Below are 23,309 nucleotides of genomic sequence, written 5' to 3'. Positions count from 1 at the left end.
AGTTTCCTGTTTCATTGTGTATTTGTAGTTTTAGAACTTTATGTTCTTTTTCTGCTAGCTTCGACTTTGATATTCCGGGATGATTTACATTTTTCAGTTTGCGAAGATGACGCTTGCTTATATTACTTTTAGAGCATGGTTTTCAGGCGTTTTAATTTTCTGCCTTATTTGCTGTCATATTCCAATGCTTTTGTCAAGCCTTTGTTTTCATGTGATTCGACTTTGTCGAATGCTCTTTTTGCCAATGTTTTAATATAGTTGTGGGTTTTCGGATTTTATTCTGATTTCTTCGTTTCTTATGTCTTCTCTTAGGGTTTTGTTTCGTATTGTTTCTAGTAATTTTATTTAGTTTTGTTCAAAATGTCAAGGTTTTAGGCTGCACAGTGCTTAAATAGACACTTCTATAGCTGGCGAGTTGTACACATTCCGTAATTTTCTGCAGGAGAGTAGAAAGGCCAATTGAAAAGTCTCCGGTCTTCCATAGTAACACACATTTCTTTGGTAAAATTCGATTTTATTATTCAACATAGTTGCCTTCGAGGGCGATACATCGATTACAGCGATCTTCCAACTTTTCGATACCATTTTTGTAGTACGATTTGCCTTTCGCTTCGAAATAGGTCTTAGTTTCGGCGATTACTTCTTCATTGGCGCTAAATTCCTTTCCAGCGAGCCTTCTTTTGAGGTCTGAGAACAGGAAAATGTCGCTGGGGGCCAGATCTGGCGAATACGGTGGATGCGGAAGCAATTCGAAGCCCAATTCATGCAATTGTTTTCATTGATTTGTGACACGACGCATTACTTCAAATGGGGCCGTTTTTCAACGATTCAATCGTTTTAACGATTAAACGCTATATAATAATCGCTGTTGCCAGCTGACTGTTGTGTTTTTACTCGCTTTGGATTCGGTTCATCGTATGCAGTCCACTCAGCTTACTGTCGACTGGACTCCGGAGTGAAATTATGGAGTCATTTTTCATGAATTGTCACATATCGACGCAAAACTTCAGGTTTATTGCACTCAAACAGCTTCAAACACTGCTCAAAATCATTAACACGTTGTTGCTCTTGATTGTAAGCTCTTGCGGCAAGCATTTTGCACACAGCTTTCTCATGTATTCGTGAATGATATGATGTACACCTTCAGATGATATCTTCACAATGTCTGCTATCTCGATCAACTTCACCTTACGCTCATTCAAAATCATTTTGTGAACTTTTTTGATTTTTTCGTTGGTGTCAGCCGCTTTTGTGCGCCCACTGCGTTCGGCGGCTTTGATTCTCATTTCACCACGTTTAAACTTAGCATACCAATCAATGATGGTTGATTTTCCTGGTGCAGTCTCCGGAAACTCTTCATCAAGACAAGATTTTGCTTCAACTGTATTTTTTATCTTCAAAAAGCAATAGTGTATCAGCATAAGAAATTCTTTTATTTCCATCTTTTTTCAAATAACAAAAGTAGCTACACTCACAGCGTAATATCTCACAAACTAATGGTCGGACTGCTTTCAAATTTTGACACGTATCGTTTGAAGGTTGATACTAACTAAAAATCATATGGATTTAATACTAGCACTGCTATCTGCGCATGAGACCGGGTACTTTTCAATTGGCCTTATACACCTTTTCTGATCCGTCGCAGGTATTTCCTAGGGTATTTCTGAATAATAATTCCAGCTTTCCCGTTGTCATTTTCTTCAGTTTGCGCCAAGAACAATCCACATTGAACCCGATTGTACAGTTCGGAGGAAATAAGCGATAAGTTATCGTAACAATTAGTGTCACTAGGAATACATTCTACATGCGATAAAGTTTTCATATCTAATCGAAAACTTGGCCTACGCATTAACTTACACTGTTGTTTATCATTTCAGTTGCGGGCGATATAACAAAATGCTGGTAATTATTTTTCACTGGGACAGTATCTCCCTCAGTATGGGTGGTAGATTTTGAGGTTAGAGGAGGAAGTGGCGGTTAGAAGAAGATTTTCGAATTGGGATAATATCGATACAGTTGCGAAATTGAGATTAGAAAGTTCAATAGAATGGACGGAGAGTATTAAGATTAAAAAAATTCTCGAAATTTTCTTCAATGTCGTCTATCGACTGAAAGTGGTAGCTTCGAGGTGATAATTTGAGGTTTGGAACTAGAAGAGTCTGCACTGTCTGCAGGTATTTTATCAAGGGAATGCGGTGATTCTACGAAAATATATTCATTGAGTTTTGGATAAGTAATTCATTATTGTGGTTCATAATCGATGAGTCATATCGCTTTGCGATATGCTCGCCTTTTGCACTTTTTTTTTTAACAAACTATTGTACAACCTTTTATGCAATAAAGAGTTCTAATAATAATAATAATGAGTGTACTGGGTGGGCCAAATTGGAAACTTTTGAGAAGTCCTATTTCTATACTAGATAGAAGAAAACCGGTGTCTGTGGACCAAATTCATGAGAAACTCATTGACGAAAACTGCAACTTAATAGCTATCACCGTTACATACCTAGTTGCCAGGTGTTTGTCGAAAATGTTGAGAATTCAATGACGTTGATTGAATTTTCAGCAAACTGATATTTATGAGATATTGATATGAAAATTTTTTTTTTTTCAAATAGGACACCTAGTATATTTCTACATATTCCGATTAAGCTTAAAATTACCATTCCAAAACTATAAAATACTTGATATTTTTCTGAAGTCCCAACAGGTGGTCAACTAGGTCGCCTGACCTAATGTCTAGGACTTTTACATTCTCATGATCCTCCTGAAATTCAGTATGAACATTTGAGAAATTATTTTATATACAGGGCAGTCAATAATGTTCGATCGGTAGATAATTCCGGTAAATTTTGTGCTAGAAGAATGATTCAAATTTTGATGGAATCGACAGCACTCAGCGCATAAGCTTAAATAATTTTTGAGTCTACAGAATGATCCGAAAGTGGTAAAACGCGATACCACCTTGTTTTTTGAATGGGTTTGCCAATAATTCATATCATATTTATAATCTCCATGAAATTCTGATTCAGAAATACCCCACTTGTCATAATTTATCTGTGGTGCTTTTGGCGTAGGCCACTTTTTTCGAAAAATTTCCTGGTTTTAATGGTTTAAACTGAAGATCATATCTTGAAAACCGTTCGAGGTAATTGTACAATTTTGAAGTTCAAGATCACTCTACAGGTGGTTCGAAAGTCACTGCTATTTGAAAAAAAATGTTCATTAAGTCCATTTTTTCAAATGGCGTGCCCTGCATTTTTTGCCTCTCTTATAGCCTCGTAGTAGTCTTCACTTCTTGTCTAGACAATTTGTGCCTAAATGAATTATTTTCAAAATGCTTCGCATTTCATGTTTTGAACAGGGGCTGGCAATACAGGGTGAGTCATCGGGATGGCCTATTAGACGTTTATGGAAAGCTTATCGTAATTTTGAGCTGAAAATTTGCATAGTAGGGTTTGAGACAATGATCCTCCTCCCTAAAATATTTGCGGATCTCTACAACTCCCGGTTATACCGGAAACAGACTACTACTTCCTTATTTCAAATGGAACACCCAGTATATTATTGCATCATTAGATAGCTTTTTTGACGACATACCTTGGGAATAAACTCGAAGGTTCATGAGTTAATGGGATTCTTTTTGAAAAAATGGTGACGATGAAGACTAAAATTTTTTTGATATTTTTGCAGAAGGATTTCTTTCGAAAAAAACCTTTATTATTTTTGATTCTGCAAATACGTAGTATTATAAACCTATTCGCGGATTGGACGAAAAATGTAAGGGTGTTTATAAGAAGATCATGAACTTCTCCTATCCCACAATTTTCAGGAGTTATCGACCGATCGAGTACGACTGACCCTGTATAATAGACAAATAATACTACTGTACGGAGACGCCTAGATTGTTATCAGTGGTGCCAACCACTGTCGATATCTGAATCAGAAACCCAAACTTGGTACAGACGAAAAATCTGTAAATTTAGTCCTCGGTCCTGGGAATGTCTAATGGAAAAGGATTGTCAGTAGCAATAATTGGGTCTAGACAAGATTGTGACAGCAGATGTATGACTCGGAGGACTCAAGCCACTACGTAACTTCTTATGTTCCTTTATCTCGGGCCTGTTCCATTAAAAACTGTACGCAATTAAGGAGGTATTGGAAATACTTCAGTTCGGATGGTATAGTAACAGCGAACATGTCCCATTCCATAGAGATTCCTCTCCAAGAAGAGGAAATAGATCTTTGAACTTTCGATAAGTTCAATTATTCAGTTTAGGTTTGATATCTTTTGAAGTAGTTTTTATAGTTTATGTTTTAGATAATGATAATTCAATTCAAGTTAACAATAGACAAGGGCGTAGAAATGGGGGGTACTGGGGGAAATTACCCCTCCCCAAGATTTCCAAAATATAAAATTTCGAAATTCTCGCAAAAACGAAAATTTTTCCATAAAATGAAGCAATAATCATTTTACTTTCCTTTGAAATCGACACGGCAGTAAAAAACCAAGCCCTTTTACGGCTTATGAGTTTATTATCGCCTTCAAGATGAATACTTCTATTGCACAACGAGTACGTCTATGTCCGAGGTTTATTATTTTCCTTCATCCCGCTTTGTCGGCAATGCCCCTTATTTGCCATCTGAGATTTTTGCATTCGTTATCGGTATACACTTACCCGTAATAAAAAGTACGACACTACAAGAAACACCCTGTATCTCGAAAACAAAGCGTTTGCGGGCTCATATTTATGGGACTTTTTATTCGCAAAATTATCCAAGGAATTCCTCATTTTCTTTCGTAACTCCATTTTAGGAACTCTCAGTATTCAAAGTTGTCATTAAAACCTCTTTTCCGCGAACGTTTTTAGTAAACGTTGTTGTAAAAAACTTTTTTTTATTGTTATCTGATATCAGGATATCAGTAACAGTTAATAAAACATCTTGGTAAAAATACCACACTTTTCAGTATAAAATAATAAAATTACCAAGAGCAATTTCTTTTAAAAGAATATTCATATTCATATCTTACAGAATAAACCATATTATTATTATTATTATTATAACTATAGTTATGAAAATACAAATAGGTACTAAAATGCACCTTTAAGAAGTACGTCGTCTTTTTGCTGAAGAATCATAGAGCTTCGTACTTTCAAACAATGCAAGACGGTTTCTGACGTAATCGACAAAACATCCTTTGATAAATTCGACAAGGTGAGTTGAAATATACGATTTCATAAGAAATTGAAACGATGCCTTAGAGGAATAACAAAGGGTCCTTCAAAAAAAATTAGATAAATCAGGCAAAGCAGGGCGGCGAAATTATATTTTGCCGCCCTGCTTTGCCTGATTTATCTAATTTTTTTTGAAGGACCCTTTGTTATTCCTCTAAGGCATCGTTTCAATTTCTTATGAAATCGTATATTTCAACTCACCTTGTCGAATTTATCAAAGGATGTTTTGTCGATTACGTCAGAAACCGTCTTGCATTGTTTGAAAGTACGAAGCTCTATGATTCTTCAGCAAAAAGACGACGTACTTCTTAAAGGTGCATTTTAGTACCTATTTGTATTTTCATAACTATAGTTATAATAATAATAATAATAATATGGTTTATTCTGTAAGATATGAATATGAATATTCTTTTAAAAGAAATTGCTCTTGGTAATTTTATTATTTTATACTGAAAAGTGTGGTATTTTTACCAAGATGTTTTATTAACTGTCTGCGCCCCTAAAATTTGGCGCCCCGGCAAAATCTCCGATTTGCCGGTCCTTGCGGCGGCCCTGTCTGGTGTTCATCCTTCTAAGCACAAAATTAAATAAATGAGTAGATGAAAGTTAAAATTTGAGTATTGTAATAAATTGTGTAAAAATCGTTACTGGTAAGCTTTATTATTGAAATTTTTTTGGTAAGCAAGAATGTTGTTGAAAGCAATACAGGTATATTTTTTCCTGAATTGTCATTCTTTGTACGAGTATATTCTTAACCGTAAATTGGACATCTCAGGCAGCAATCGACGTTAACTCTCGGATAAATATCGAATTAATTATTTTAATTAGATCAAAAAGTGGTTCGAAAGTAATATTTCATACCTAATATGTAACATTATCAACATTGTATCTAATAATCTCCTAATCGAGTCATACCCGCTTTCAATAATATCATATATTTTGTTTTTTATTACCATATATTAACATCAATTAGCGTTGTGGTTACAAATGTATACAGTAGAGAGTGTGAACACATTTTTTCGTTAACATTCCTTCGAATTCAGAAATAGTTTGAATTATTCGACTTATTCAAGGATATTGAACTCTTACTGGAATCTAATAGGTATGAATATGAGATAGCTTCTGTCGTATCATTTTCACTTCAAGACTTTGGATTTCTAATGTGTTAAATGAATTTTTGCGTGCTTGTTTCAGGGGAATTTGTAGCAAAAATCAAATTCGTGAAATAATTTCAAAAATACGAATTTGAACAACAAGCGCTTGTAAGATTCTGAAATCACGAAAGTGCTTTTCTCATTTTCAGGGCGTACCATTTGAAAAAATGGCACGCCCAGGTCATTTTCAAAAATTTGCAGGGAGCTTCGGACCATCTATAGAGTGATCCGAAAATTTGCAGTAGAATCGAAATATTTTTTGTATTCAATAAAAAATAAATCGTACAATTACCTATATATCGAACGGTTTTCAAGATATGATCTTTAGTTAAAACAATTATAACCATGAAATTTTTCGAAAAAATTGGCCTACGTCAAAAAGTCTCAGATGAATGATGACAAGTGGGGTTCTCTGAATTTCATAGAACTTATAAGTATGATATAAAAATTGGGCATTCTCATTTAAAAAACAGGGTATTAGGTTTTATCCTTGGTAATCGAAAAAAAAATTTGACGACTACGTTCACTCATATCTTCAATGTGACAAAAAGAGGTTTGATAACCAAGTTTGAACAAAATCATTCAAAATGGTACCATTTTTTGATTACCGATTCGATTGTGTTCCTGAATTGGAGGTACGAAGGAGTACTCTACAGTTTGGGTAGATAAGTACCCAAATAATTGATTTATTCATTACAGCCTCCTAACTGAATTTTAAGAATAATTTGGATTTTCCTGAGAAATACTAGAGAGCTGTTTGGAATTTTTTCTTGAAATCGATAACAGATATGTCAATACTACAAGAAACCAAAAAGTGTAGTACTGGACCAGAGTTCCTTTTTAAAAAGTTCTGGAGGAAAGAAGAGGGCACTCAGCAAAAATATCACCCTGTAGATTTGCATTCAAAATTATTATCACATTATCAATTAGTTATCACATGATGATAACTTTAAATTGAAATATATACGCCAAATTTGAAATAAATATCTTGTGAAGAACAGGTGCTATGATAAAAAAATAACAAAAAAAATCAATCTTTAACACCCTGTATCTCGAAAACAAAGTGTTTGCGGGCTCATGTTATACAGAACTTTTTTTCGTAAAATGATGGGACGAATCTGTCATTTTCGTTTATATCTCCAATTTGAGAATACCCTGCATAGTAAATTAAAAACTGATGTCTTCACAAATAAATTGTAATTTGAATAAAACACATTAAATTGTAAAACCCAGCACAGACAATTCTCGATGCGAATAACTCAGTTCAGTTCTTTGATAACTCCAGTATAATTACCCCCAGTATACCCCCCCCCCCCCCATTTCTACGCCCTTGATTTTAGGACTGAACTCATTATTCCTCATCTGAAGTGTTCAGGTTAAAAATATCACTTTATATTTCGAATTTAAAATCATTGTATCCATTTCCAAGAAGAACATAAATTCAGCTACTGATACACGGTATCAGTCAAAGTTGTCACATTTGACATCCTTCTTTTATGGATTTTTGAAATTGGAAAAAGTTTGGAAAAATTGATTTATTCACCATTGAGATATCTCGCTAAAGTCGAGAATTGAAAACACAGTGAACGTCTAGAAGAAGAAGAAAAAAAAAGTTTATTTTTTACCTAATAAACTATGCTATTTTCTATGCTGAAAACATTATGATTGTGAAAAAGGCTCGAAAAAGGAACGAAAAACGTAACATAAGCATCATGATCGAAAAAGGCATTGGAAAAATATCGACTAAGAGTCATACCTAACGGTATTAAATTAGTTGAAAGTTGCTGACCAAAGAACGAGTTCCATAATAATATCGATACTAATGTTCATTACTTCGGACAGGACATGTAAATTATGTCGTTCCTGTTCAGAAGGAATTATTTGACATTTTAAAGAATCTCCCATATCTTTTAATGATCCTTGGTATCGAAAAATGGACCGAAATGGGATTTCTAACCTATTATATCGATCAGGTTCAGAGCAATAACGCAAAGTTTACACCAGGATAATTTTATTCTAGGTAGATAGTGATTTAATTTATGATTTCATTTAAAAAAAATTTGATATTTTTGGTTCTTTTATATAATAAGTTTAATAAATAAAAGTGTTTTTTGGAAGGTTTCATCTCATTTCATCATTTTTGAATTGATGTGACACTACACAATAACTTAAATAGCTTGATATGATTCAAGTACATGATAAATAAATACTTGACTTGAGATTGAAAAACTACTACCTGACTTGAGCTTGACTTGAATCAAGTCAAGTAGCTTGAAAGTCAAGTCAAGCCGTAAATACCTAATTTTCTCACTAACAATTTTTGATTCGATTGCATTGTTGAGTTTTTGTGCTATGCATTCTCTCAGTGGTGCTAAAATTGCGTTAAAAATTGTTCCGATGGCCGATGATTGAATTATTCGTTGACATAATGAGCCTTCGCGCAAAGTTCGCGTTTCTTCATTCCTCCAGCGATTCCAATGCACCATTAGCGAGCCGCTAGAGAGGTGAAGACGAGAGGTCCTAAAAGCGTCACCATTCCCAAACCTCAACGCCAGACAGGACCGGCGTTAGGAGTGAAACGGTGAAGCGACCGTTTCAGGGGCTTCTATTTGAGGAGCGGGAATTCGGGCCAGGTTGCTAGCCGCCTTTTCATATTTCATCCTTGATTCTTGAACATAAGGTTGTTCCTTTTTGCATTTGTCTATATTCCCTGCAAAAAAAGTCTCCAAACTTTCTTCTTTTTTGTTGTTCAATTTGTATTTAGGGAGACCGATATTATAAGAGTAGTTAGTTACCATACTCACCTGAAGAATTCATAATGTAAATTGACGAAATAATTTTTTGTGTAATCAATAAATATAAGCGGAAGTAAAGTGTATTACTTTTTAATGATACTAAGACGAATTTCCATCAATTAGAGACCGAAACAATCAAAAATCTTTAAACCGCCTTTATTAAGCCGCCTGTAAAATAAATATCACATGGCAGCCCAACCAATATAAAGAGAATTCCCTATTACCCTCTTTGAAAGAGTGATAAAATCATCATGAATTTCACAAAGACAAAAAACAACTTCTGTTTCGAATTATTTGGAAGTCGATGTTTAGACATTCAACATATGAAAAATTCCTACGATTTTGCATTCGAAATCAGAGTTACTATTAAATCCCAAATGTTTTCAGCGGAATACATGTTTATAATCCCAATTAGTTTTCGAAGCAATACTGAAAATTTGTATGCCTTACCTCCCTTTATATCTTGTGATGTGATAGGTAATCATTATTCGATCGTACGCAATGTCGTGTGGTTGTGAAAATCAGATATAGTACTTACAGTGGCAGCTTGTCCTATGAGGTAGATGAAGCAGTGCCTCGCCAAATGAATTCTGGAAATAACAAGTATTGATCGAATATTTTATTAATATTTATTTCAACTACAATTTTACATCATTCATTACTTAATGACCAACTTGTTGAGATATTTATCTGATTTTATGATGTAAGTTCTGAGCGATTTGCTGAAAATTTATTTTAATTTTAATCTGCCAAATTAGGAAATCTGTCTTCAAAATTAGTGGCTCAAACATATGACGGAGCTAGTTTAACGTCGCGTCGGGAGAAGTTTACAGGCAAATATCAAATCTATAGCACCACAAGCAATGTTTACTCATTGCTAAACCCACTTATTTAATTTGTTTTTGAGTAATGCCTACAGTTCAAGTCAACAAGTGGAAGTTGTTATAAGGATGGTCATATTGTTATTGATGCTTTTTCAGCAGGGGCGCCGAAAAAGTATTTGCAAGTATTTGCTTCAGGCGCCAAAATTACTCGCTCCGGCCCTGACGCCCAATAGCAATGTTCATATAAAGCCAGTTTATAGCCGGTAAGAATCCGGGCCCGTTGTTTTAGGTATTAATTGAGGCGGTTGATCCAGTTGGCGCCTCCGAATCCGCAGACAGACAGACAGACAGACGAAACACGGACCCTGTCCGGGGCTGGAGATGTGCCGACACACACACACACACGCTATAAGGACTAATGGAACAACACACTCACACACATCCTCTTCAGATGACATCATTTTCACATCAGGACCCAATAAAAATAAAATAGTCGATCGACGGACCAGAGCTTGACGCCAGGTAGATTCATTGGGACGTAATTTGTTTATTGGGTAATGGGGTTCCTCGATCGGTTTTACGGCCTTTTTGGAGACTTTCCGAATATCGATTTTTTTATGTGGGAGACGGACCAGTCGTTCGTTTACCTTTTCTTGGACGCGATCCGTCAAGTTGTCTCTTTTCTCTACGATGCCCATTTATTTCTGGGTTTATATCGACAGACTTCTAAATTTGAAAATCTGCGAAAATGCTATACACTGATTTACCTATAGTAGGTAATTTCTTCATAAATAATCTTAAATCAATAAAATTTGGAGAAAGGCTCTGACTTGGTCTCTGGAGCAAAAGCTCCAGAACAAGATGAACAAGCTACGAGCAATCAAAATAGTGCTTCATCTTGTTCTTGAGTGTCATTTACTCCACGGGGGTAAATCAGCTATTCTGTGAGGGTGGCGAGAACCTTTTAAGAGTTTTAAGTAATACCCAATCGAATAATATAACATGGTATTTCCATATCTCCTGTTCTGCTTGTTTGATTTTTATTAAAATTAAAATTTATTTTAAACATTTTTGCTTTTTTGAGTATACCCTGTTGATGCACAACAGGGTAACAAAAAAGCAAAAATGTTTAAAATAAATTTTAATTTTAATAAAAATCAAACAAGCAGAACAGGAGATATGGAAATACCATGTTATATTATTCGATTGGGTATTACTTAAAACTCTTAAAAGGTTCTCGCCACCCTCACAGAATAGATGATTTACCCCCGTGGAGTAAATGACACTCAAGAACAAGATGAAGCACTATTTTGATTGCTCGTAGCTTGTTCATCTTGTTCTGGAGCTTTTGCTTTTTTGAGTATACCCTGTTGTGCATCAACAGGGTATACTTAAAAAAGCAAAAATGTTTAAAATAAACATGAAATAACCGATATTTCAATTTTTCACTTTCTAGCAGTCCGATTTTGATGAATATTTCCCTCCTGTCAAAAATTCTATGTATATGGAGAACAATTATCGAAAATTACAGCGAATATTTCCCTTCTGTCGAAATTTCTATGTATATGGAGAACAATTATCGAAAATTACAGCGAATATTTCCCTCCTGTCAAAAATTCTATGTATATGGAGAACAATTATCGAAAATTACAGCGAATATTTCCCTCCTGTCAAAAATTCTATGTATTTGGAGAACAATTATCGAAAATTACAGCGATAATTGCATTGTAGGAAGCGAAACTGCACTGCGATAATTGTTCTGTTCATAGATGCATAGTTTCTATGCATCTTACATAATTCGAATCTATGGCAATTCCATTCTACATCAGTTTGACAAGTGATGTAACAGTTTATTCGGGAAATATTCCCCCGAATTACACTCGTGCATCAAAATGACCGGATAATTTCGCATTCCAGCGTGTTTTCCTTGAAAAACTGCATTCGGTCATTTTCATTTTTGGAGAAAGAGCCCTCCACCTTCGGTGTCGGGCTCTTTCTCCAAAAATGAAAATGAACTTATGCAGTTTTTATGACAACACGCTGTCATGCAAAATTATCGGTAATTTTGATGCACTTGTGCAATTACCTACGAATATTTCCCGAATAAACTGTTACATTACGTGTCAAACTGATTTAGAATGGAATTGCCATAGATTCGAACTGTGTACGATGCATAGAAACTATGCATCTATGAACAGAACAATTATCGCAGTGCAGTTTCGCTTCCTACAATGCAATTATCGCTGTAATTTTCGATAATTGTTCAATTCAATTTAATTCAATTCAATTTATTCACCATAAAATGTTACAAACAATTAACACCACATACACTCGTACAACGAGTCTTCATCTTCAACCTAACCATACAAAAAAAAAAAACAAATCAAACGAGTGTATCATCGGTAAAATGACCCACACTAGAAATGAAAGAAATCATGTCTGTGTCGTGAATCATTCACCACATAATATAATACAGATGCATAAATCTGAATGGAGCAGATGAGGAGCCCGGAAACCGCCCCAGACAGCCAGGCGAAAAAGCGCCCCGCCATTAGACTACACGTAAAAGATCAGTAGTAGGAAGTTTGAGAAAGACCTTCTTTAATTGAATTCTATGGTTTCATGATATCTAAAAATGTATTATAGTTCTTTTGGATGTATTTTTTGGTTTGTATACTAAACTGTCGTTTATTATTAATCAATGATTTTATATTAATAGGAAGTTTGTCGTAAAACTTAGGTGCAAAGTATGTTACTATTCGTTGAGTGTGTGACTTAATGTACAGATGGGTTCGCAATAAAACTGATCTGGTGGTGTGGTGCGCAGGTATCTTTGGTAAAAGATGCTGTATCTTAGGGAGGTAATTTATGCAAGCATGAATATATAGAGCCTTAAGTGGCAGCACCTCAGCTATCTTATACAATCTGTCAGTTGGAAATGTTCGGTTTTTCTTATGTATTATTTTCAGTATGAATTTTTGAGTGATCAAGATGTTTTGTAAAGAATTATTGAACCCTCCTCCCCAAATAACTAAACAATATCTCAGAATTGACTCTACTAATGACATATAGACCATCTTTAATAGTTTTTTATCGAGAATATCTCTAAGTTGATATAGTCTATAGACTAAATATCTCATTTTTTTATTGATATAGTTACAATGAACATTCCATCTCAGATGTTTGTCTAAGATAATACCCAAATATTTAATGTTATCGACATTTTGTATAGGTTCGCATGAACAGTTAGAATTAGAACAATCTTCGCCATGAATTTTCAAGATTGTGTTTTGTGGTCTGTCAACAGCCGAGATTGAGAAAGTAATATATTTAGTTTTTAGAATATTTATACTAAGGAGGTTGTAGTTGAGCCAGCTATACAAATTTCTAATACCATCTTCTGCCTTTCCAAACACTTCTTGCCAAGTGGATCCTGTGAATGTCAGAACAGTATCATCAGCGTAAGCAATTATTTTACCATTTGTTAAAATCGATCCAATATCGTTAATGTAGATAAGAAAGAGTGTAGGCCCAAGTACAGTACCCTGTGGGATACCTATTGTGGAGTTTCTAACCTGACTATAAGTATTTTCAATTTTGACTCGTTGTGTCCTATTCGATAAATAATTTTTAAAAAGTAGATTTGCACTTCCCCTTATACCCACATATTCCATTTTTTCTAATAATTTGTCATGAGGAACAGTATCGAAAGCCTTAGCTAAGTCGATAAAAACTGACAGATTTTTTTTATTTGCGTTCAAGTTGGTGTTTATCTCATTCGTTAGGTTAAATATAGCGTCCTCCGTGCTTAAATTTGGTCTAAATCCATATTGATTTTTATAAATTGTATTATTCGTTTCTAGAAAGTTCATAACACGGTTTTTTAAACATTTTTCGAATATCTTGGCAAAATTATTGATAAGCGCAATGGGCCTATAGTTTTGTAGAATTTGTTTATCGCCGGTCTTGTGAACAGGTACAATGCTAGATGATTTCCAGTCCTGAGGAATTTCATTTTTCTCAAATATAAGATTAATCATATATTTGAGCGGGTCTATTAAATAGGTATGTATATATTTTATGAGCTTAACGTCAATTCCGTCATCCCCAGGCGATGAATCATTCTTCAAAGTAGATATTAATTCGATAAGTTCTTGTGAGTTTACTGGTGTAAGGAAAAGCGTCTTCTGATTAGTTATGTTATTTTTGTATGTTTTTTTAGTTTTCTTAATTTCATTCTGCATTTCAACACCTATAGTGGAAAAGTAATTATTGAAAGAGTCGGCAATGTCAGTTGAATGGGTCAAAATTTCATTTTTTTCGTTGATAATGCATTCAGTTTTGCTTTGTGATTTTGTTACATTGACCGCCTCATTCATTATTTGCCAAATTTTCTTAGAGTCATTTTTTGCTAATTTAATTTTGTTAGAGTAATAATTATTTTTAGTAAGTCTTAGTAATTTATTAAGAAAATTTCTGTAATTTATATATTGAAGTTTCATTTCGTTTGAGTAATTTTTATTTAAGTCTAATTTCATCCTATCTCTCTTACGAATACTGTTTATTAATCCAGGAGTAATCCATGGTTTTAGTTTTTTATTTTTATTATTTAAACGTGTTATTCTTCTACAAGAGCTCAAATGATTCATTAAAGTGAACTTGAATATCTGATAACATTCCTCAACATTATTTCTTTCATATACTTTTAGCCAATTTTCTTCCTTCAGCAAAGTTAATAATTTTTTGACATCGGTTTTCACAAATTCTTTTGTTTTCATTTCATTTTTTATTTTTCCCTTAAAATCGAGTTCCAAGCCTACAGGATAATGATCTGTCATTGAGCATTTAAAAATAACAGGATTAAGACTAAAATTTTTTTTAATATTCATCTGCGTTCTGACAAATATATGATCAATTAAGGTTGATGTAGTTTCTGTCACTCTAGTAGGCTTGTTTATATAAGAAATAAAACCACACGATCCCAAAATATTCATATAGAGACTTGACATTTTATCGTTTCCATTCAAAATATCAATGTTTATGTCTCCTACAATTATCTCAACACTATTCCTCTTTAGTTCACTTAAATATTTTTCCATTTCTTCCATGAATACACCCAAATTAGTTGAAGGAGGTCTGTAAATAGCTGTTATCCCAAGAGCAAGTTCATTTATTATAATTTCTACACGAACAGGAGTTGTTTGATTCAGTTGTGTATAGTTAACTCTTGGATTCAAATTCTTTCGAACATAAACTATTGTTCCATCATTCTTATTGAATACAGAATTATTATAATATATTTCATAGCCATTTATTGAAAATAGTTCAATGTTAGTAAGGTTGAAAGTTTCTGAGAGTACAATTATATCTATTTTTTCTAAATTTATTTTGTCCAGACAAACTAATAATTCATTGAAATTTTTTTGAATGCTTCTTATGTTGAAATGTATTATACCTAGACGCGACATGCCCCCAACGAAGCCCCCCCCGGCCCCGATCTCCCCAGTCATAGTGGTCCCCGGGACCTCATCAAGCTCCAGTGTCTCTAATATGTTCATTAGACAGGGGAAACAAATAAATACCCCTCACATGCTCTCTGATGAAGCTAACATTTTGAAAAACTCAAAAAAGTGCTCATAATCATAAATAATCTATATTATGTTCTAAAGTAATTAACAACCATCATTAACCTAAAGAATAAAAAATCAACAAAAGAATTCAATACATATGAAGGCCAAAAAAAAAAAAAAAAAATTTTCAACATTTCAGAACGTAAACTATTTATGGAGATAATTATTTTTGTGAGGTTACAATTTTCCTCTTCACTCCATTTTCGGTTTTAACATAAATGTTTCCATTACGCGTGAATACTTGTTTTTTGTCCTCACTTTTTTGTCGTAGTGAGCGATATAACTCTAGACGTCTCTTTGTTAGATCTTCAGCGATTCCAATTTTTGTTCCGTTCAAACGTCCGCAATTTTTCAGTATTGTTAATTTTGTTTGATACCGTTCAAATCGAATAATCACTGGACGTGGATTTTTCCCTTTTACACCCACTCTATAGCATTTCACAATATCAGATTTGTTAACTTTTACCTTCATGTTTTCGTTGAATATTTCAAGTAAATTTTCCATTAAGTTTTCTTCTTGCATTTCCATCAGATTGTAAACACATACATTGTTGACTTTCTCTGCTTGCATAAGGTTATCCATCCTCATATTGATCGACTCAATTTTATCCGTGTTATCGTTGACTGCAGATTGTAAAATATCAAGTTTTTCGTTGATCTTGATAAGAAGTTTGTTTATGAATTTATCGTCACTGAAGAATTCTACAATGGATTCCTTGATTGCTACTTTAATATCTGTGTTAGTTTTAGGGCCCATTTTTATATTATATATTAAAATATTTATATCATATAAAATACAATTAACACTTTGAAATTTTGTGACTCGTTGGCACTTGGATAATCTCTATTTTTCTAGTTATCAGGAGCGATGTGATCACGTACTACATCATGCGCATCTCGACAGTGAATGAATTGTTCTCCAGATACATAGAATTTTTGACAGGAGGGAAATATTCCCCCGAATTACACTCGTGCATCAGAATAACCGGATAATTTCGCATTCCAGCGTGTTTTCTTTGAAAAACTGCATTCGGTCATTTTCATTTTTGGAGAAAGAGCCCTCCACTTTCGGTGTCGGGCTCTTTCTCCAAAAATGAAAATGAACTCATGCAGTTTTTATGACAACACGCTGTCATGCAAAATTATCGGTAATTTTGATGCACTTGTGCAATTACTTACGATAATTGCATTGTAGGAAGCGAAACAGCACTGCGATAATTGCACTGTGGTACAGTGTGTTCCAAATTCGATGCTCGCGGAAAGCAGAACTATAAGAATTTGAGAAAAAATCTAAAAGGATCCCCGATCTCTTTTTTCGTAAGTAATATCATGAAAGCATCTAATTTTTCTGCAAAAAATCGAAGGAATACTTTGCTAAGTAATATTTTAACAAAAAGCATGAGTGCTGGTGGCAACACCAACTGCACCTGCATGAATGTTCTTTTTTAAATATAACCGTGCATTATGTTTTTTCGATTTTTTTCACAGGAACGATTAGATGCCTAAATTGTATTTGACAAGACTATTTCATAAGACCATAATTACTTGTTATCAAAGATATTGTAAATTTTGGTGACAACAGCTGTCATGTTTTGAAAAAACTTCTGCCAAGCGCGGTTCGGGGAGTGTGTATGGGAGTCATGGCCCCCCCAAAATACTTAATATGCGTTTCAGCAGACAATATACGAAATGGTCCCATCAAAAAACTTGAAGCCCATAACGGTGACCCCCCAAAAATTTGAGGCTAGGACTGCCCTTGATAAGTGCTGTCATACAGTTTTTCCATCTATAAACTAAGGAGCGTTCATTAAAATTTGTGGTCAAAAGTACTGTGTAGAAATTAGACTGGATTTTCTGTGATCAAAGTAGCACTTAGCTTGTACCATATCACTAACATTTGTTCATATACTTCGAACCTGGGAACTATATATGGTACAAGCTAAGCGCTACTTGTAATCACAGAAAATACACTCTAATTTCTCCACAGCACTCTTGACCACGAATTTTAATGAGCGCTCGTTATTTGTAATTCAAAATTGAACGTTTGTGATTGGTGTAAAATCTGAAGAGGGAAATAGTCGAAATAATAGATGAGATAACAAAAAGCAGATCATAATCACCTTGATTTATTCTTGAATCATACAAGGCTCTTCTAAAATATTCGAAAAATTCCAAGGAAGTCGTTTTTGAATCATCATAAAAATAAAAAATCTTCAACGTTTGGTTACTATTCCGAATATTTCCAAATTTAACGCGATCTTAGTGAAGATATTGTTTTACATTTATGTCTACATCTAGGTTTACATGATTCTTATACACTAATAAGACAACGAATTGGAGAAAACTAATAGAATATTCATATCGTTCTCATGAACTTGGCCTTCCAAATATGACCATGGACTCTGAAAGAATATCTGGATTTCCTTGGTGAATGATTTTGTTGACTTGAAGCCACTTGAACCATTAGAAGGAATAGATACGATCTATTTGAATTACCTTTTTGAAAATCAATCTTTCAAGAAAATTCTTTCTTCTCAAGACAGTAATAAATACAACAAAAAACAATTATCCAATTTGGTGCAGTCCTTTGTTCATTGATGCCTTAACATAATATCCATAGATCGTCTTTCATAATTAGATAACATAAATGAATTTACTTAGATACTTCCAAATTTTCCTAAAAATTCCTTAAAACAAATTTGGCGTGAAAAATTTTAAAAGCATCTCCATGAGCACATATGTTTTATGACATATCTATCTACTAATAAAGTCACACTGGCGAATGCTTCAGTCTCTCGGCGCTCGAGAAATCCACTCATTTAGTCTAAGCGCGCATGATATTGCAGTAATATATGCCGTGCGACGCGTGCCTATCAAGCCCAAGTAATATCAAGTAGCTTGATATAAAGTCCAGCAATAAATATCTAAAATCAAGTCAAGTCAAGCTCAACTATGTAATTTTTCACGAGCTTGATTTTCAAGTCAAGTAGTTGGTTAAAATGTCAAGCTACTTGGCTCGATAAATCCCTATTGTTGCCGTCGTAATTTTCAAATTTTCTGAAAATATTTCCTGTTCAAAGTAGTTATTTATGATTATAGAACTCTTGGTTTGATTAACCAATCCGTGAATTTCCCATAGTTACGACGTATTGATAAGTGGATATATCCTTGACAACGTGTTATAATCGTTTTGGTGTTTCGCCTCCTGCCATATCTGGATCATTTCCATAGTTACATTCTTGGAAGTTCGCCAAAAAAATAAAAGTCAAGCTCAGTGAAATGTCATGGATTTATCAAAATGCAGTGCTTCGATCATAGTTATTGATTTTATTCGTTATATAATCGTCCCCTATTTCATTCTTTGAATCAAGGGTGTTCCTCTTGTCTGTCTTTCTTGTTGGAATTTAGATTATCCTTCTTAATTCTGTATATTCTCGTGCACTTTTATCGTCTCTATTGTCTTCTTTATTTGTTTGTTTACTATTTCCTCAATAATTTAGATTTTCAATTCTTCTCTGATTTGTTAGTGCTAATGTACCATGGGGCGCTTCTTCTCTTTCATGTCCGTCTTCGTTCCGAAGTTTGGCTATCATCAAAGCTATGCTTATTCTCGATACTGCAGACCTAAACAATTGGCAGTTGTTGCAATTGTACCATTCTCTCAAGTTCTTCAACCATGAGTTTCTTCTTCCTATTAATCTTTTGCCTATTATCTTTAACTGGACATGTGGCGCTCCGCTGTATTTAGTGTGCTCGGTAACTTATCTTTCTTATTGTCTTTTGTATTATACCAGGTTACTCCTGCATACGTAATGGTTGAAGGTAATAGTACTATTTTATTATCTTCAGCTTATTTTCTAAGGAAAGTTTACTTTCTGGGTTGAGCAGCGGGTAGAGTTTCCTGTGCAATTGCTTTGCCTTTTTTCTGTTTTTTTCTATCTGTTTGCTAAAGTTCATTCTTCAATTTAGAATTACTCTCAGATATTTTGCTTCCTTTTTCCATTCTATTGTCGGATTTTATATTTTGACGTTCCCTCATTTTCTCTTTTTTATAATGTTGTTCGTCCATGGTAGATTGCAACTGTTTTCATCGTATGACCAACACATTCTCAAGATCCAACATGTTTGAAATATGATGGACCGGACACTTCACACTTTGCACTGATCCACAAAGTTGCTTGCAATGAGATATGACAAGCTAAAATCGACCATTTTGCCGATGTCTTGATTGCATGTTGATAACATTTTTTGCAAATATTATCGTTCTTTGGGTGTTACCGAGTGCGGAAAAACTTCAGTGGCGTACGCACGATATTCACTGCGACAAACAATGGTCTACAACTTTCCGAGATATTCGCTTAAAAAAAAACAACTTAAAGCTAAAGAGCAACGAGCGCTGTATAAAAGTCTTGAATGAAGAGGCCGGTTCCACGCGCTCATTCATCTTAGGAATGTTGATCTTGATCTGTTCTTAATAACGCGCCATAGGTACTGAGTTCAGCGATCAATACGAAGGAGAAGCGAACGAGATGTGCAATTCGAGCGGGTTGGACAAGACAGATTCGAAGAGCACACGTACGTACCAGTATTATACCTAAAGAAGTCATCCTCGTTGTCCAACGTTGATGTCCCGTTGCCCGTAGCGGTGGCGGGGGGAGTCCGGACATTACACAGAAACCCTTTTTGAGGCCGGCTCCGGGCAGCCGCCGATCTTTGCTCGGCCTGTCAACGGACCTCGAGAGAATTGTATCAATTAGGATTATTGCCGTCTTGTGTTACTGCGTCCTACGTCCTGTTGGCGGGTGTTGTTGTTGTCGAGGAAGTTGAAAAAGAGAGCCGTTTAAGACGTACGTGGAGACGAAAAAAAGTTTTATGAGGTAATTTCTCGGGGTCCGTAGTCTGGGGTTTGAATCCATTTGTGGATTTTGTTTTCGATTATTTATTATTTGGATGTTGTGGTGTATTAAAAGTTGATTGATCTACGTTTTGTCAACGTAATCCGTCCGTCTGATCTGAAGTCGAATTTTTTTCTGTCGGTACGGTACGGTTTCTGTTCAGAACGATTTAGTGACACATCAAGTGGGCCTCAAGGGTCTCATTTGGGTCCGTTGCTTTTTCTGATTTTTATCAATGGAATAGGATGATGTTTCATCAAATGTTAAATTCTGCTATTTGCAGATGATTTAAAAATTTTATTGTGGTTCGCAAGATATATGATTACATTGTTATGCAGAGAGAGATGACTAAATTTCTATTTCTAATTGCTCAATGATCTCTTTCACGAGAAATGAGTCTGCTACCCTTTTTGATTATTCCATTGACAATATGACTCTTTCTAGAACAGACGTGTTCAGAAAATTTCCATCATCATTTCGAGACTGTAATCAATAACAATTGAAAAATTCAAGGGGAGGCCTATGTCCAGGAGTGGATGCAGACAGGCTGTTGAAGAAGAAGAAGAATCAATAACATCAGCAAAATGCTTGGTTTCACGATTCATTCATTTATTTATTTATTTCCAGTATGGAGCACATACAGGTAACTTAATACCCAGAAAAATGTGTTCACAGAGTTACGAAAATAACTTTTTTCGGCTTTTTTCTCTGAGAAAGTAGCATTTCCCGGCCTAGTCCGGAAAGTACGTACTTCCCGGACTAGGCCGGAAAAGCATCATAGAATCCATAGCAACCGAGATAACGGCTGACAGTTCATATGAAATTAGTTGTCAAAAATTTGCATTTTTTTTATCGCAATCGCAATAAAATATGGAAAGCAGCAGCGATAGTGATATTTTACATGGTTGCCGAAAAAATATTGTACGCAACACGCCCGAAAATGGTTTTTTTGGACTCACAGACTTCCAGGACTCGCTTACGCTCGTCCTGGAATTTTGTCTATTCGTCCAAAAAAACCCTATTTTCCGGACTTGTTACGTAAATTACTATAGCAGATGTGTATAACAAAATAAGTTTCTTATTTCTATTCACAATTCACCCAAATTCATTCAATACACTATAATATAAAAATTAAAATCAGAAATATGGAAAACATCGGAGATAAAATATGCTAAATGTGAGGGAAATACAAACCAAATGATTAACATCAATCAGTTCAAAATGTTGAAAGCTACAATCAGATCAAACAATGATCAATCACTATCACAAAAAAAATGAGTACCGCAGTTATATGTTATACCGCGGTGAGAAAACAAATCTTCAACTTTCTTTTTAACGAATTAGGGCTTTGATGAAATATATCTATTTCATCCTTAATCTCGTTACAATGTGCAAGCATTCTTTAAACGGGGGAATTCATTGCACTACTAGTAGGCCTAGTTGGTAAATAAAACGTGTCCAACCGCCTGAATCTTCTCATGGCAGCATAGTAATGCAGTTTAGAGGTGAGACTGATGCAGTCTAGTTGATTAATAATTAATTTACATATGAATAATACATCACCAATAGTTCTTCTGTCTTCAAGACTTATCATCCTGAAAAACTTCAGTCTCAAACTATAATTATTGGGATCTCCTCGGTTTATTATATAATTACACTTAAATGCCAAATATCTCAAAAATTTACGCTGGACCCTCTCAAGGCGGTTAATATAAGTCGAGAAGTATGGACTCCACACAACTGAAGCATAATTTAGCCTACTGAAAACATAAGTGAAAAGTCTGGTAAAATTACCAGACGTTGCTTTCACTATTCTGTTTTGAGTTGAGACTTCAAAAATGTAGACGCATTATTAGCTGTATATTATGCTTTCATCTTCAGCAGATTAAATTTTGCAACGCCTGTGTGGAGTTCTCATTATAATGTTCACATATTGAGACTCGAAAACGTTCAGAGAAAATTCCTGAGATCTCAGTTGCGGGTCCGGTTTCATGACCCAAAAAGGTGATCCCGAGAACTATTCTATAAGACAAAAGCATTTTAATGTGATCAGTTTGGAATATCGCAGAACTATAAATGATGTATTGATGCTCCAAAAACTTTTGAGTGGCTCATTGGAGCCAGATTTTATTCTTATCGGTATTACTTTTTATACGCCGAGTATATCACTGAGGAAACACGACATATTCTACCTCCCTAGGAGAAACACTTTTGCTGTACAAAATTCACCTGTGTATCGTATGCAAAAAATGTTGAGAAAAAATTTCAGGGAACTCTAACTTTATTCCCCTCTGTGCATCCTGTTTTCTTTGTTTTCAGGGGATATCATTTCTGAAAATTTTTTTTTCCTTTATTATGTAAAGCCTCATGTGTTTTGTTTAATGTGACTTTTCAATATTTCAAACTTTTTTATAATGTTTTGTGAATACTTTTTTGAGTGTGAAAATCACCTGTATGTATTCCATAGTTGATAAATAAATAGAAGTAGTACCTTAGCCTGAGAATTTGATTAAACCGGTTTTTTAAATTTCCCTCGATTGTTAATGAATTGTGCAGGATTGAATGTTGATATTTAAGGATAATTGTCTATATGTCAGCCTAATAATTAATAATCAATATATTTCAGCTTGCCTGATGAAGGCCTGAAGGTCGAAATCGATACCAAAAATGTATACAGGGTGTATCTGACACCAAAAAAATGTAAGGGGTGAATGTGTGAAGAAAATTAAGGATAGGAATTTGGCTAAGGCAATCAATATACTTTGCTGCCGAGT

At 34.5% G+C, this 23,309-nt stretch overlaps 1 protein-coding gene across 4 annotated transcripts in view; it reads right to left on the bottom strand.

Moving 5' to 3' along the window:
• LOC123677790 (GATA-binding factor A-like) overlaps positions 1-23,309 on the bottom strand; it is a 134,790-nt gene that overhangs the window by 60,440 nt on the left and 51,041 nt on the right. For 2 of the 4 annotated variants that reach the window (XM_045614499.1, XM_045614497.1), the window contains one exon: positions 9,725-9,776. The exons of the other annotated variants lie outside the window; for them this stretch is intronic. The gene's annotated coding sequence lies outside the window, so the exon portion shown is untranslated. The remainder of the gene's footprint in view (positions 1-9,724; positions 9,777-23,309) is intronic. 4 annotated transcript variants of the gene reach the window in all.

This window comes from Harmonia axyridis, chromosome 4, assembly GCF_914767665.1.
Source record: "Harmonia axyridis chromosome 4, icHarAxyr1.1, whole genome shotgun sequence".
In the NCBI taxonomy this organism is placed as follows: Eukaryota; Metazoa; Arthropoda; class Insecta; order Coleoptera; family Coccinellidae; genus Harmonia; species Harmonia axyridis.
The sequence above is the reverse complement of the archived record's forward strand: the minus strand, read 5'-3'. Positions and strand labels throughout refer to the sequence as shown.